Consider the following 13965-nt stretch of genomic DNA (forward strand, 5'->3'; position numbering starts at 1 on the left):
ACCACATCTGGCTAATCTTTTTATTTTTAGCAGAGATGGGGTTTCACCATGTTTTCCCGGCTGGTCTTGAACTCCTGGCCTCAGGTGATCCACCTGCTTCGGCCTCCCAAAGTGCTGGGATTACAGGCATGAGCCACTGCCTGACCTTTTACATTCTTTCTTGATGATCAGTTGAGTGGACTTGAAAGTCAAATTACCTAATTTGACTTTAAGATACCAGATTGCTAAACCAGTTCTTCCAAAAGCAGAGAGCTCAGTCTGCCCCAGGTGGCCAGCCCTGGGAGGGTGGGGAGCAGCCACAGCTCCCCCCGTAGCCCACCCCCAGCAGGTCTTCCAAGGTGGCTTGGGGCTGGCCTCACCACCAGGAAAGGGATAAGTCTGCAGACCTGTATCCTGGTCAAGACTCAACTGGCTACAAAAGAGCTTCCCAACCAGCTCCCAGAACCCAGGGACGGGAGGCTCAGATGCCTCCCAGAAGGAAAGGAACCCGGGAACTGGACCAGTTTATGAACAAAGGCAGCTGCCCCCTGGGTTTCTCTCTTCCTCCTTCTGAGAAGTCATCTGTTTCTCTCTACTGTGTCTATTTCACTCTTCCTTCTATGCAGACTGGATTCTTTCATTGCTGCTGAAAGTGTGCTGAAAAAAAAAGGTAAAATTCCAGGCACAGATGATATCCTTCTAGGCAAGGACTTGGCGTCCCTGAATTCAGCTGTGTTCTCTGAAACCAAAGAGTGTAGGGAGAGGAAGAGCTTTGCAGGCAGAACAAATGGCATGCGCAGAGGTATGGAGGTGGGAGAGGCGTGGACAGATTCAAGGGCTTCCACACTGGAGTGAAGAAGGGAGAGGAAGGTAGGTGCAGATCCTGGAGGGCAGGAGTTGGGATTTTACTCTGAATGTAATGGGAGGGAGCGGAGGGGTCTACTGAAGAATTCGGAGTGAGAAATTGACATGATCTGATTTGCTTTGTAGGGGGATGACAGGAGAAATTCAGCAGCCTCTCAGGATTAGATGCAGCCAAGAGGTCCCCAGGGTTTTAAGCAGATACAAACGTCAGGAGCAAGCAGGCACAGAAACAGTCATACATGCTGTTGTGTGAGCAAGACCGGTGAAATCCTAGCTCTCTAGCCTTTTGGAGCAGAGATAGCTCACACAAAAGACCCAACCCATGACAAATATGACAACGCTCTCAGGACAGGTTGTCAGCAAGCCTTCTCTAACAAAAATCCTTCGTTAAATGTGACTGAGTGGGGGTGGGAATGGAGGGGACACACTACCGGATTTCTAGAATTTCTATACTAAGGAATCACTCTGAAGGTGTTGGGCTACTGAGTTCATCCGTGTACACATTTGTACAAGACGGTAAGTGCTTATGTAGCTTTCTAGCAGGCACTGTCTTTATCACTTCATTTGCCAATTGAAAATGATCTTTGCACTCCAGCCTGGGTGACAGAACGAGACCCCATCTCTTAAAAAATGGGGTCAGCGGTGGCAGTTCATGCCTGTAATCCTAGCAATTTGGGAGGCTGAGGCAGGGGAGGATCACTTGAAGCCAGGAGTTGAAGGCTAGCCTGGCAACAAAGTGAGGCCCTATTTCTTCAGTCAATCAAATAAAAAGAAAATGATCTTTGGGAGCTGAACCCAACCTCTCTCCCCCACTGCAAGGCCCCATTGCAGTGGTCCCTATGCAAAAAAATATTTACACATATATATATAAAAGAAAATGATCTTTAACACCCTTCTGCTGATCAGTGAATCCTCTAGTACAGATTTTTTTTTTTTTTTTTTTTTGAGATAGAATCTTGCTCTGTCCCCCAGGCTGGACTGCAGTGGCGCGATCTTGGCTCACTGCAACCTCCACCTCCTGGGTTCAAGCAATTCTCCTGTCTCAGCCTCCCGAGTAGCTGGGACTACAGGCGCATGCCACCACGCCCCGCTAATTTTTGTATTTTTAGTAGAGACAAGGTTTCACCATATTGGTCAGACTGGTCTCGAACTCCTGACCTCAGGTGATCCACCCGCCTCAGACTCCCAAAGTGCTGGAATTACAGGTGCAAGCCACTGTGCCCAGCCCCTCTAGTACAGATTAAATGAGGTATCTGAAGTACCTTCTGTGGGTGGAGTTTTGATTAGGGCCTGGGCTTCTTGTTGTTGTTGTTGTTGTTGTTGTTGTTTTTGAGACAGTCTCTCTCTTTCACCCAGGCTGGAGTGCAATGGCACAATCTCAGCTCACTGCAGTCTCTGCCTCGTGGGTTCAAGCGATTCTCGTGCCTCATCTCCTGAGTAGCTGGGACTACAGGTGCACGCCACCACACCTGGCTAATTTTTGCATTTTTAGTAGAAACAAGGTTTTGCCATGTTGCCCAGGCTGGTCTTGAACTCCTGAACTCAAGTGATCCGTCCACCTCAGCCTCCCAAAGTGCTGGGATTACAGGTGTGAGCCGCCACACCTGGCCTTCACTCTTTTTTTTATTGTGGTAAATATACTAATAAAATTTACCATTTTAATCATTTTAAGTGTGCAATTCAGCTGTACTAAGTACATGAATATTATTGTGTAATCATCATCACAACCATCCATCTTCAGAACTTTTTCATCTTTCCAAACTAAATCTCTGTACCTATAAAACACAAACGCCCCATTATCCCCTCCTCCCAAACCCTGGGAAACACCAGTCTGCTTCCTGTCTCCATGAATTTGACTATTCTAAGTACCTCATATAAGTAGAATCATACAATATTTGTCCTCTTGTGTCTGGCTTATTTCACTTATCATGCTTTCAAGCTTCATCTAGGTTGTAACCTGTATCAGAATTGTATTCTTTGTAAAGGCTGAAAAATATCAGGATCAGGGTCTTGGAAATATTAACTAACAGCTCCTAGAATGTAGATTAAAGTTAACCTGCACAAACATACATATGTCACACTGGACATCTGTGCTGTAATGTAAATTAGGACAATATAATAAGGGGGAGATTGTAAGGGCCTAATGATAACAGTCTGCTGCGGTGACAATGGTGGGAGAGAAACAAGTCCCAAAAGCTCTCAGGAGACAGAATGAATCAGGTTTCATTACTGGATGAGGGAGATGTGGAGTTTGGCATGACTTGAAGTTTTCTGGCTTGATGAACTAGCATGATATGAAATACAAGAAAAAAATAGGTTTATAGGAAAAGGAGGTGAATGCACTTTGATGTTCTTGTTGATGTGCGCTGAGGCAACTGGATAGTGTGTTCTGGATCACAGAAAAGAGACTGGGCTAAGGTACACTTTTGGGCATTCTCAGCAAGTAAGTGGCTACTGGAAGATTCCAGATTTTGCCACTTTGGCAAATAAAGATTATTTCGAACTGAAGGCATGCGAGAATAGATTTTTTTCCAAACTCTTTTACCTGCCTAAAAGCAAAGCCTCCCAAAAGAGGTCATAAATTCCCTGTCCTGGAGCAGAGAAGGGATGTCAGCACCACACCAAGACAGACGTTGTTGCAAAATAATCACATCTTACATCTAGTCTTCTAAGGGCCGTTTATCTTTCCTAAGAGTCATAGATTTTTCTACAAGTATCCCTAACCCTTCTCCCTCCTTCTATTAAGGGGATACATAAGCCAGCAATTCTAATAGCCTCCTTGAGTCACATTTTTCTGGGCATTCCCATACATATGTGAATAAAAATCTGTCTTTTCTCTTGCAGATCTGTCTTTTGTCTGTTTAACTCACAGACCTCAATAAAGGTAAGATAAATAAATAAAGGGTAAAAGAAAATTTTTTCCTCCCAAACACTGCTAAAGTTGTAAAAGGGGCTGAGTTCACTTAAGAAGGAGATAGATGGCCAGGCGCGGTGGCTCACGCCTGTAATCCCAACAATTTGGGAGGCCAAAGTGGGCAGATCACTTGAGGTCAGGAGTTCGAGACCAGCCTGGACAACATGGTGAAACCCTGTCTCTACAAAAATACAAAAAATTAACTGGGTGTGGTGATACACACCTGTAATCCCAGCTACTCGGGAGGCTGCAGCAGGAGAATCGCTTGAGCCCAGGAGTCAGAGGCTGCAGTGAGCCGAGATTGTGCCACTGCACTCCAACCTGGGTGACAGAGCAAGACTCTGTCTCTAAATAAACAAATAAATAAATAAATAAATGGAGATAGAGAATGAGAGAAAGGAGAAGGCCTAGGATGGGGCCTTGAGGAAGAGCCACATTAACAAAAAAATCAAAAATAAGTCTGCAAAACAGTCCAAAGGGCAGTGGCCTAGAGATAGACAAAACCGCGAAGAAGAGATTTCCCAAGGGAAGTGGTCAACAGCATCAAATGTTGCGGGGTATGAACAAAGAGGCAGAGACGTGTTCTCCGTAGGTGGCAGCTGGGACAAACAGACAGCAGCCTGCTGGAGTGGCAGGCACAGACACCATATGGCAGAGCACTGGGGAATGAGGCAGAGGTGAAAACCTAGCGCTGTATAGACTGTTCTTTCAAGAATCTAGCAAAGTCTTGTGGTTAATTTTTTTTTAATGTATGGTTGTGGTAACAAAATGTATAACACAAAATTTATCATCTTAAACCATTTCTAAGCATATAGGTCAGTTGTGTCAAGTACATTCACATGGTTGTGCAACCAACTTCTAGAACTTTTCTTTTTTTAATTGAAAATAAATAAATAAGGCTGGGCGCGGTGGCTCACGCTGTAATCCCAGCACTTTGGGAAGCCGAGGTGGGCGGATCACAAAGTCAGGAGATCAAGACCATCCTGGCTAACACAGTGAAACCCCGTCTCTACTAAAAAATAAATAAAAATAAAAATTGGCCGGGTGTGGTGGCAGGTGCCTGTGGTCCTAGCTACTCGGGAGGCTGAGGCAGAAGAATGGCATGAACCTGGGAGGCAGAGGTTGCAGTGAGCTGAGATCACGCCACTGTACTCCAGCCTGGGCGACAGAGCGAGACTCCATCTCAAAAAAATAAAAATAAATAAATAAATAGAGATGGAGTTTCACCATGTTGCACAGGCCGGTCTCAAACTCCTGAGCTCAGACAATCCACCTGCCTCAGTCTCTCAAAGAGCTGAGATTACAGGTGTGCGCCACCACGCCCGGCCCAGAACTTTTTCATCTTGCAAAATCAAAGCTCTACACCTATTAAACAACCCCTCATTTATCTAAGCCCCTGGCAACTATCAATCTGTTTCTATGAATTTGACTACTCTAGACACTTTATGTAAGTGGAATCACTGTACAGTATATTTTGTTTGTGTTACTGTCTTATTTCATTTAGCATAATGTCCTCAGGGTTGTAGCAGGTTTCAGAATTTTTTTCCGTTTTAAGGCTGAATAATAATCCATTGTCTGCATCTACTACATTTTGTCCATCCATCCATCCATCATCCATCCACCCATCCATCCATCCGTGGACACTTGGGTTGCTTCCACCTCTTGGCTATTGTGAATAATGCTTCTATGAACATGGGTATCAAGATCTTGCTTTCAATTCTTATGGATATATATCCAGAAGTGAAATTGCTGCATCATATGATAATTCTATTTTTATTTTTTTGTCCTACTGTCTTCCATAGTGGATAAGCCATTTTATTAGGTTGATGCAAAAGTAATTGAGGTTTTTGTTTTGCTGAAATGTGCACTTTGATATTAGAAAACATTCTTAAATAAATGTGGTTATGTTATACATCATTTTAATGTGCATTTCTCACTTTGTTTTTTTGCTAATGACTTATTACTTGCTATTTATATTATATTTATTTTAGACTATGGAAATGATATTAGACATTGGCCAGGCATGGTGGCTTACGCCTGTAATCCCAGCACTTTGGAAAGCCGAGATGGGTGGATTACCTGAGGTCAGGAGTTTGAGACCAGCCTGGCCAACATGGCAAAACTTCGTCTCTACTAAAAATACCAAAATTGGACAGGTGTGGTGGCGGGCACCTGTAGTCCCAGCTACTCGGGAGGCTGAGGCAGCAGAATCGCTTGAACCCAGGAGGCGGAGGTTACAGTGAGCTGAGACTGGGCCATTGCACTCCAGCCTGGGCAACAGAGTAAGACTCCATCTTAAAAAAAAAAAAAAAAAAAAGACGTTAGACAAAAAGCAAATTCGAGTTCAAAATAGGTCATAAAGCAGCACAGGCAACTTGCACCATCAACAATGCATTTGGCCCAGGACTGCAAATGAACATACAGTGCAGTGATAGTTCAAGAAGTTTTGTAAAGGAGACGAGAATCTTGAAGATGAGGAGGGTAGCGGACAGCCGTCAGAAGCTGATGACGACCAATTGAGAGCAATCATCGAAGGTGATCTTACAACTACCCGAGAGGTTGCCAAGGAACTCGCTGTCGACCATTCTATGGTCGTTCGGCATATGAAGCAAATTGGAGAGGTGAAAAAAGCTCCATAAGTGGGTGCCTCATGAGCTGAGCGAAAATTTTTAAAAATCGTCATTTTGAAGTGTCATCTTCTCTCATTCTACACAACAACAACGAACCATTTTTCAATCGGATTGTGACATGAGACGAAAAGTGGATTTTATAAACAACCAGTGGTTGGACTGAGAAGAAACTCCAAAGCACTTCCCAAAGCCAAACTTTCACCAAAAAAAGGTCCTGGTCACTGTTTGGTGGTCTGCTGCTGGTCTGATCCGCTACAGCTTTCTGAATCCTGACGAAACCATTACATCTGAGAAGCATGCTTAGCAAATCAATGAGATGCACCAAAAACTGCAATGCTTGCAGCCAGCATTGGTCAACAGAAAGGGCTCAGTTCTTCTTCACAATAGCATAGGACTGCATGTCGCACAACCAATGCTTCAAAAGTTGAAAGAATTGGGCTACAGAGTTTTGCCTCATCCGTCATACTCACTTGACCGCTACCAGGCATCTCGACAACTTTTTGCAAGGAAAATGCTTCCACAACCAGCGGGGTGCAGAAAATGCTTTCCAAGAGTTCATTGAATCCCAAAGCACAGATTTTTATGCTACAGGAATAAACAAACTTATTTCTTGTTGGCAAAAATGTGTTGATTGTAGTGGTTCCTATTTTGATTAATAAAGATGTGTCTGGGGCCTAGTTATAATGATTTAAAATTCATGGGCCAAACCCACAATTACTTTGCACAGTCCCACCAACAGTGCACTAGAGTTCAAATTTCTCCACATCCTCACCAACATTTTTTATTTTCTGTTGTTTTGAAAGTAGCCAGCCTGGGCGCGGTGGCTCACGCCTGTAATCCCAGCACTTTGGGAGGCCGAGACAGGCAGATCACGAGGTCAGGAGATCGAGACCATCCTGGCTAACACGGTGAAACCCCATCTCTACTAAACAAAATACAAAAAATTAGCCGGGCGTGGTGGCGGGCGCCTGTAGTCCCAGCTACTCGAGAGGCTGAGGCAGGAGAATGGCATGAACCCAGGAGGCAGAGCTTGCAGTGAGCCGAGATCGCGCCACTACACTCCAGCCTGGGTGACAGACAGAGTGAGACTCCGTCTCAAAAAAAAAAAAAAAGAAAGAAAGAAAGTATCCATCCTAGTGGTTGTGAGGTGAGTCATTTGAATATCATTTATATTTACTGAAGAAATGTCTATTCAAGTCCTTTGCCCTTTTACATCGGGTCATTTGACTTTTTTGTTGTTGAGTTGTGGGAGTTCTTTCTGTATTCTGGATAGTAACTCCTTTTCGGGTATATGATTTGTACATATTTTCTGCCACTCTATAGGTTACTTTTTCAGTCTTTTGATTGTGTTCTTTAATGCAAAGAAATTTATAGTTTTTTTTTTTTTTTTTTGAGACAAAGTCTCGCCCTGTTGCCCAGGATGGAGTGCAGTGGTGCAGTCTCGGCTCACTGCAACCTCTACCTCCCGGGTTCAAGCAATTCTCCTGCTTCAGCCTCCTGTGTAGCTGGGACTACAGGCATGTGCCACCACACCCGGCTAATTTTTGTACTTTTAGTAGACATGGGGTTTCGCCATGTTGCCTAGGCTGGTCTCGAACTCCTGACCTCAGGTGATCCACTGACCTCTGCCTCCCAAAGTGCTGAGGTTACAGGTGTGAGCCACCATGCCCAGCCAGTTTATAGTTTTGATGCTGTCTGATTTACGCATTTTTGCCATTGTTACCTATGCTTTTGGTATCATGTCTGGGAAACACTTGCCAAGTCCAATGTCAGCTTTTCCCCTGTTTTCGTCTAAGAGTTTAATAGTTCTAAGTTTTACATTTAGTTCTTTGATCCATTTTAAGTTGCTTTTCATGTGTGGTATAAAGTAACAATTTCATTTGTTTGCACATGGAAATACAGTTTTTCCAACACAATTTTTTGAAAGGCTGTTCTTTCTTCATTGAACGGTCTTGGCATCTTTGTCAAAAGCCATTTAGCTGGGTGAAGTGGCAGACATATGTAGTCCTCACTATCAGGAGGTGGGGGTAGGAGAATTGCTTGAGGCCAGAAATTCAAGGCCAGCAAGACCCCATCTCAAAAAAATAATAAGAATTTAAACAAATCATTTGGCCATACATGCATGGGTCTATTTCTGAGTTCTCTATTATATTCCACTGGTTTATATGCCTGTCTTTATGCATACCATATTCTTTTGATTACTGTAGTTTTATAATAAGTTTTGAAATCAAGAAGTGTAACCTCCAACTTTGTTCTTTTTCAAGATTATTTTAGCTATTCAGGGTCCCTTGAGAGTTTATATAAATTTGGGGATAGACTTTTCTGCCATTGGAATTTTGATAGGGATTGCACTGAATCTGTTGATCTATTTGTGTGTGTGGGTTTTTGTTTTGTTTTGTTTTGTTTTTGAGATGGAGTCTTGCTCTTGTTGCCCAGGCTGGAGTGCAATAGCACAATGTCGGCTCACTGCAACCTCTGCCTCCTGGGTTCAAGTGATCTCCTGCCTCAGCCTCCCGAGTAGCTGGGATTACAGGTGCCTGCCACCACATCCAGCTAATTTTTGTATTTTTAGTAGAGACAGGGTTTCACCATGTTAGCCAGGCTGGTCTCAAACTCCTGACCTCAGGTGATCCATCTACCTCAGCCTCCCAAAGTGCTGAGATTATAGGTGTGAGCCACCACGCCCAGCCTATTTGTGTAGTATTGATATTTTAACAATATTATGTCTTTCAATCCATGAACATGAGAAGTCTTTTCATTTATTTGTGTCTTCTTTCATTTATTTCAGCAATGTTTTCAATGCACAAGTTTTTTGCCTCATTGGTTAAGTAAATTCTGAAATATTTCATTCTTTTTCATAATAATTTTTCTGTTAATTTCCTATTCAGATTGTTCATCGTTAGCATATAAAAATGCAATTAATTTTTGTATGACTTTACATCCCACAACTTTGCTAAACACATTCATTCTAACTGTGTATGTGTGTTTGTATGTGTGTAATCATTAGGGCTTGCTGCATGTAAGCCCAGATGATCTGTGAACACCTCCTTTCCAATTTGGATGCCTCTGTCTGTTTATTTTTAAACCTAAAATAGATTTCAACATTTCTATAAAAGATAAAGTCAATAGAGGAAGTGATTAAAGATGGGGGTGGGTGAAACTATCCATGGAACCCATGTACTGGCATTAGCCTAGTATTCAAATAGCAGCTTCTGTTACCTCCATCCACCAGGATGCTCCAAGAAAGATCCAAGAGTTACCTGTATGGTTGAGTTGGAGAATTAATGAGATCCCAGTGGAGCAGAAAGACAGGAAATGCTCTATTTGGGGCTAAAAAGTTGGAAAACCCAAAGTGACTCTTTTCCAGTGTGTTAACAGTTCCTACCTGCAGAGATGCTACCTGGACACACAGACAGAGGCACAAACCTCTCGGAGTGGTTGAGAAATCCGCGTGATGGGCATGCAGTGCACAGAGGACAACATGACCTCTTCATCACAGCTATCTACTGTAGAGGGCACAAAAATGAAATGGTGGACAAAAATACAAGGCCCAACATTACAAACTAAACAATGGTTTCATATGAGAGATCTACTATTTAATTACGATATGAGGGAAAAAAGGAGACCACCTATTATTAAAGATCAAAGTGTCAGCAGAGGTCATATTCTACAGACATTGTGTCTTCACTAAATTGGAGCTGAATATGATTAAAATCTTGCATTTAAAAGTGGAAGTGTTTTTAAGCATTTCCTTCCTTCCTTCCTTCTTTCTTCCTTTCTTTCTTTCTTTCCTAGACAGAGTCTTCCTGTCACCCAGGCTAGAGTGCAGTGGCACAGTCTCTGCTCACTACAGCCTCTGCCTCCTGGGTTCAAGCAATTATCCTGCCTCAGCCTCCAGAGTAGCTGAGACTACAGGTGTGCGCCACCACGTCTGGCTAATTTTTGTATTTTTAGTAGAGAACAGGGTTTCACCATGTTGACCAGGCTGATCTCAAACTCCTGACCTCAGGTGGTCCACCCACCTTGGCCTCCCAAAGTGCTGGGATTACGGGCGTGAGCCACTGTGCCTGGCCAAAGCATTTACTTCAGTGAAATGATGGGGCCTCAGAAGTTCTAAAAATGTGTGGCCCCTCAAATTCTTCTTGTGTATGTGTGTGTGAGCCAAAGATTTATTTCTTCATTTCTTGCATTTGAAGTACTCTTGGATGACATCCTTGGCCTGAGACTCCTTGCCATAGTCCTTAACTACTACACAACTGCAACCAACCACTTTACAGGGTTTCCCTTCTCTGTCAATTTTACAGAGGCCTACCCATTCCCCTAGTTTCTTGTTGTCATCAACCTTAATTAGGCTGATTTGGTGTTCATGGCAAAGGGCCTCCACAACTTGACATACATAGGCTCATCACAGTTGGGTGCAAGCACACAAAGATGGGCTTGGCACTTGTCTAAGGCTTCAGCAGCTTCACGAATTCCACGTGTTAGGCCATCGTGGATGAGGGCGGTCTTCAGCACCTCTTGTAAAGCAGTATTAACGTCCATTACACCTCCAGCAGCAATGCCTTCCTCGGCCATGGCGGTGGGTTACAGGTGAAGCCAAATCTTGAAGGCACTCAAGCCTCCGCCTCCGCACAACTCGGCAGTGGCAGGAAAAGGCCTCAAATTCTTAGCATGTTAAAAATTTCTGCCTAGATCTGACAGAACTACTCTTACCATTGTCAAGCCAACCTATTGTGTCTTTTACAAATATTGACTTTTACAATATTGACTTTAGTTACTGCATTGACTTTAGTTACTGCTTTGACAAATATGACTTTAGTTACTGCACTGACTTTAGTTACTGCTTTGACATTCCATCTAAGTGGAATTAACTGGAAACTTCTCTTCGGCCTCCCTTGCAAAGTCATTCTTTCCACAATGGGCTATTTACCTTTCTCTGTTTCTGATGCAAAAGCCTCTTGGGCCTCTAGGGAAGCATCTTTCAGATCCGAGGACTATTCTTTTTTTTTTTTTTTAATTTTGAGACAGAGTTTTGCTCTTGTCGCCTAGATTGGAGTGCAGTGGTGTGGTCTCGATTCACTCCAACTCCGCCTCCCAGGTTCAAGCGATTCTCCTGCCTCAGCCTCCCAACTAGCTGGGATTACAGGGGCCCGCCACCATGCTTGGCTAATTTTTGTATTTTTAGTAGAGATGAGGTTTCACCATGTTGGCCAGGCTGGTCTCGAACTCCTGAGCTCAGGTAATCCACCCACCTCAGCCTCCCACAGTGCTGGGATTATAGGCGTGAACCACCGTGCCCAGCCAAAGACTGTCCTATATTGAACTTGGACATTTAAATGTACATATAATTTGCCACTCCAAAAAATAACTTGAAATTTTCATTCAGAACTATTAGGTCTGAATGTAGGTAGTGTTTTAGTGTCATTGTCTAAAATTCTGGATCCTCTCAGCCCCAAGCATGAAAAAAAGGCCATTGCACCTACAGTTCAATTTCAGTTGTTTTTGGTTGAACACCTCTTGGTTTTTTTTATTTGCAGATGAGATGATCATAGCTGATTCTGCCTCTTTGGTCACAGTACAGGTTCTCCTTGCAGCACCGTGTTCGTTGTGAAGTTGTTCTGTGACTCTGCCTGCTGTTAAATGAACTCATTTCCCACTCATACACCTGCCCCAGAGCTTGATGCTGATCCTATTCGGAAACCAAGCGGTGCAGCAGCCTCGCAGAGTAGGGCTTCAGCCAAACTCGGACATGAGAAACACCAAGGCCTCAGCTCAGATAGGAACAGTAACCACTGAGAATTTGTATTTGCTAAAGTCAAGAAGAATCTACCAGAGTCTTCTTTATAAAACATCTGAAAATCCTTAGACTTGCAAATTTACATGTAATTTATTCGTCCTTTAAACACAAACACATAGCATTTTTTTAAACACCAAAACCCCCAAATATTTATTATTTCACATTTTCTGAGGATCAGGAACCCAGAAATGGCTTAGCTGGTTGGTCCTGACTCAGGGACTCTCATGAGATTGCATTTAAGCTGTCGGCCAGGGGCTCTCATCTCAAGGATCATCTGACACTGGACTTTACTTCCAAATTCACTGTCATAGTTGTTCATAGGTGTTGGTTCTCAACTCGCTAGGGCAGGAGGCTTCAGCCCCTTACCACACAGGCCTCTGCACTGGGTGGCTTACAAGATGGCAGCCTGCTTTCCTCAGACTGAGAGATGAGAGGGAGGATCCAAGGTGGTAGCCCAAGTCTTTAACCTCAAAAGTAATACCAGGGTTGGGCACACAGTCCAACCCTAGTAAAATATGATACATAGCATTTTACTTCATAGCAGTAATGCTCAAAGTTGTGGATTAATAGGAAGAACATGCTATAAAAAAGTATATATAAATATACTGGGGCCAGGTACAGTGGCTCACGCCTGTAATCCCAGCCAAGGCGAGTGGATCACCTGAGGTCAGGAGTTCAAGACCAGCCTGGCCAAAATGGTGATACCCCGTCTCTACTAAAAATACAAAAAGTGGCCAGGTGTGGTGGCAGTCGCCTGTAATTCCAGCTACTTGGGAGGCTGAGGCACAAGAATCACTTGAACCCAGGAAGCAGAGGTTGCAGTGAGCCAAGATCGTGCCATTGCAGAGCGAGCCTCTGCTTCAAAAAAGAAAGTATATATATTTTTTTGGTAGAGACGGGGTTTTGCCATGTTGCCCAGGCTGGTCTCGAACTCCTGAGATCCTCAGCCTCCCAAAGTGCTAGGATTACAGGCGTGAGCCACTGCGCCTGGCCTGTACTAGACTTTTACATGACCGGCAGCACAGTAGATGTGTTTACACCAGCATCACCAGAGACACATGTGTAATGTGTGACAATGGCTCCTACGTCACCAGGCAATAGGAATTTCTCAGCTCTGTTATCATCTTATGGGACCACCATTATATATGTGGCCCTTCATTGACCTAACCATCTTACCTGGTGCAGACTGTACTCTAGTAATTAAAATAGAATGAGATGAAACACATATAAATGGAAGTTACCTGTTTTCATTTCCACCTCAAGAGTCCTCTGAGAGCCTGCTGGTTGGGCATGGCCCTGTGTGCAGCACCTTTGTCATTACTTAGAATTGTTGCTCATGGAAAATTCTGGAAAATCTCAGTCTCAGAATTCTTGCGTTCATGGGAAATCATGATAGGCTTAGAGTGCAACCAGAAGAGAGAATCTGAATTAAGGGGGCTTTAATGATCATATCCAATGATTATTTTCAAGATAAATAGTTTTCCTAATTTTCTAGGTCCTAAGGACAGATTAATGGGTTGTAATTCCTGTTGTTTTCATCAATTTGTCCTCTAGAAAATAAGTTCTCCAAGTGGCTAAGTCTGTCATGTTAATTGATCTCATCTCTTGTTCATCAGCTATTGATTCACAGACAAAACTCGCACTTTGAATTGGTGGAAGCTTTTGATTCCACGATGACCAGTGAGATAGATCACATTGTTTAATGTTGGTTTTTCATAGTTGTTGTTATTGTTTTTGTTTGTTTGTTTTTGCTGTGTTTTTTTTTAGACAGAGTCTCCTGT

General features: G+C 43.3%; 1 long non-coding RNA gene and 1 pseudogene across 2 annotated transcripts in view; both read right to left on the reverse strand.

The window, feature by feature from the left end:
• Positions 1–13500, reverse strand: part of LOC103891023 (uncharacterized) — a 66943-nt gene extending 53443 nt beyond the window's left edge. Inside the window, exons 1-2 of one of the 2 annotated variants that reach the window (XR_010140375.1) lie at positions 13426–13500; positions 9773–9893 (exon numbers count right to left, since the gene is read on the reverse strand). This is a non-coding gene — a long non-coding RNA (uncharacterized LOC103891023). The remainder of the gene's footprint in view (positions 1–9772; positions 9894–13425) is intronic. The other variant, XR_008526531.1, reaches the window with a different exon arrangement.
• LOC100439350 (small ribosomal subunit protein eS12-like) lies at positions 10565–11008 on the reverse strand (annotated as a pseudogene).
• Positions 13501–13965: the final 465 nt, after the last annotated feature.

Source organism: Pongo abelii, chromosome 5 (genome assembly GCF_028885655.2).
Source record: "Pongo abelii isolate AG06213 chromosome 5, NHGRI_mPonAbe1-v2.0_pri, whole genome shotgun sequence".
Lineage (NCBI taxonomy): Eukaryota > Metazoa > Chordata > Mammalia > Primates > Hominidae > Pongo > Pongo abelii.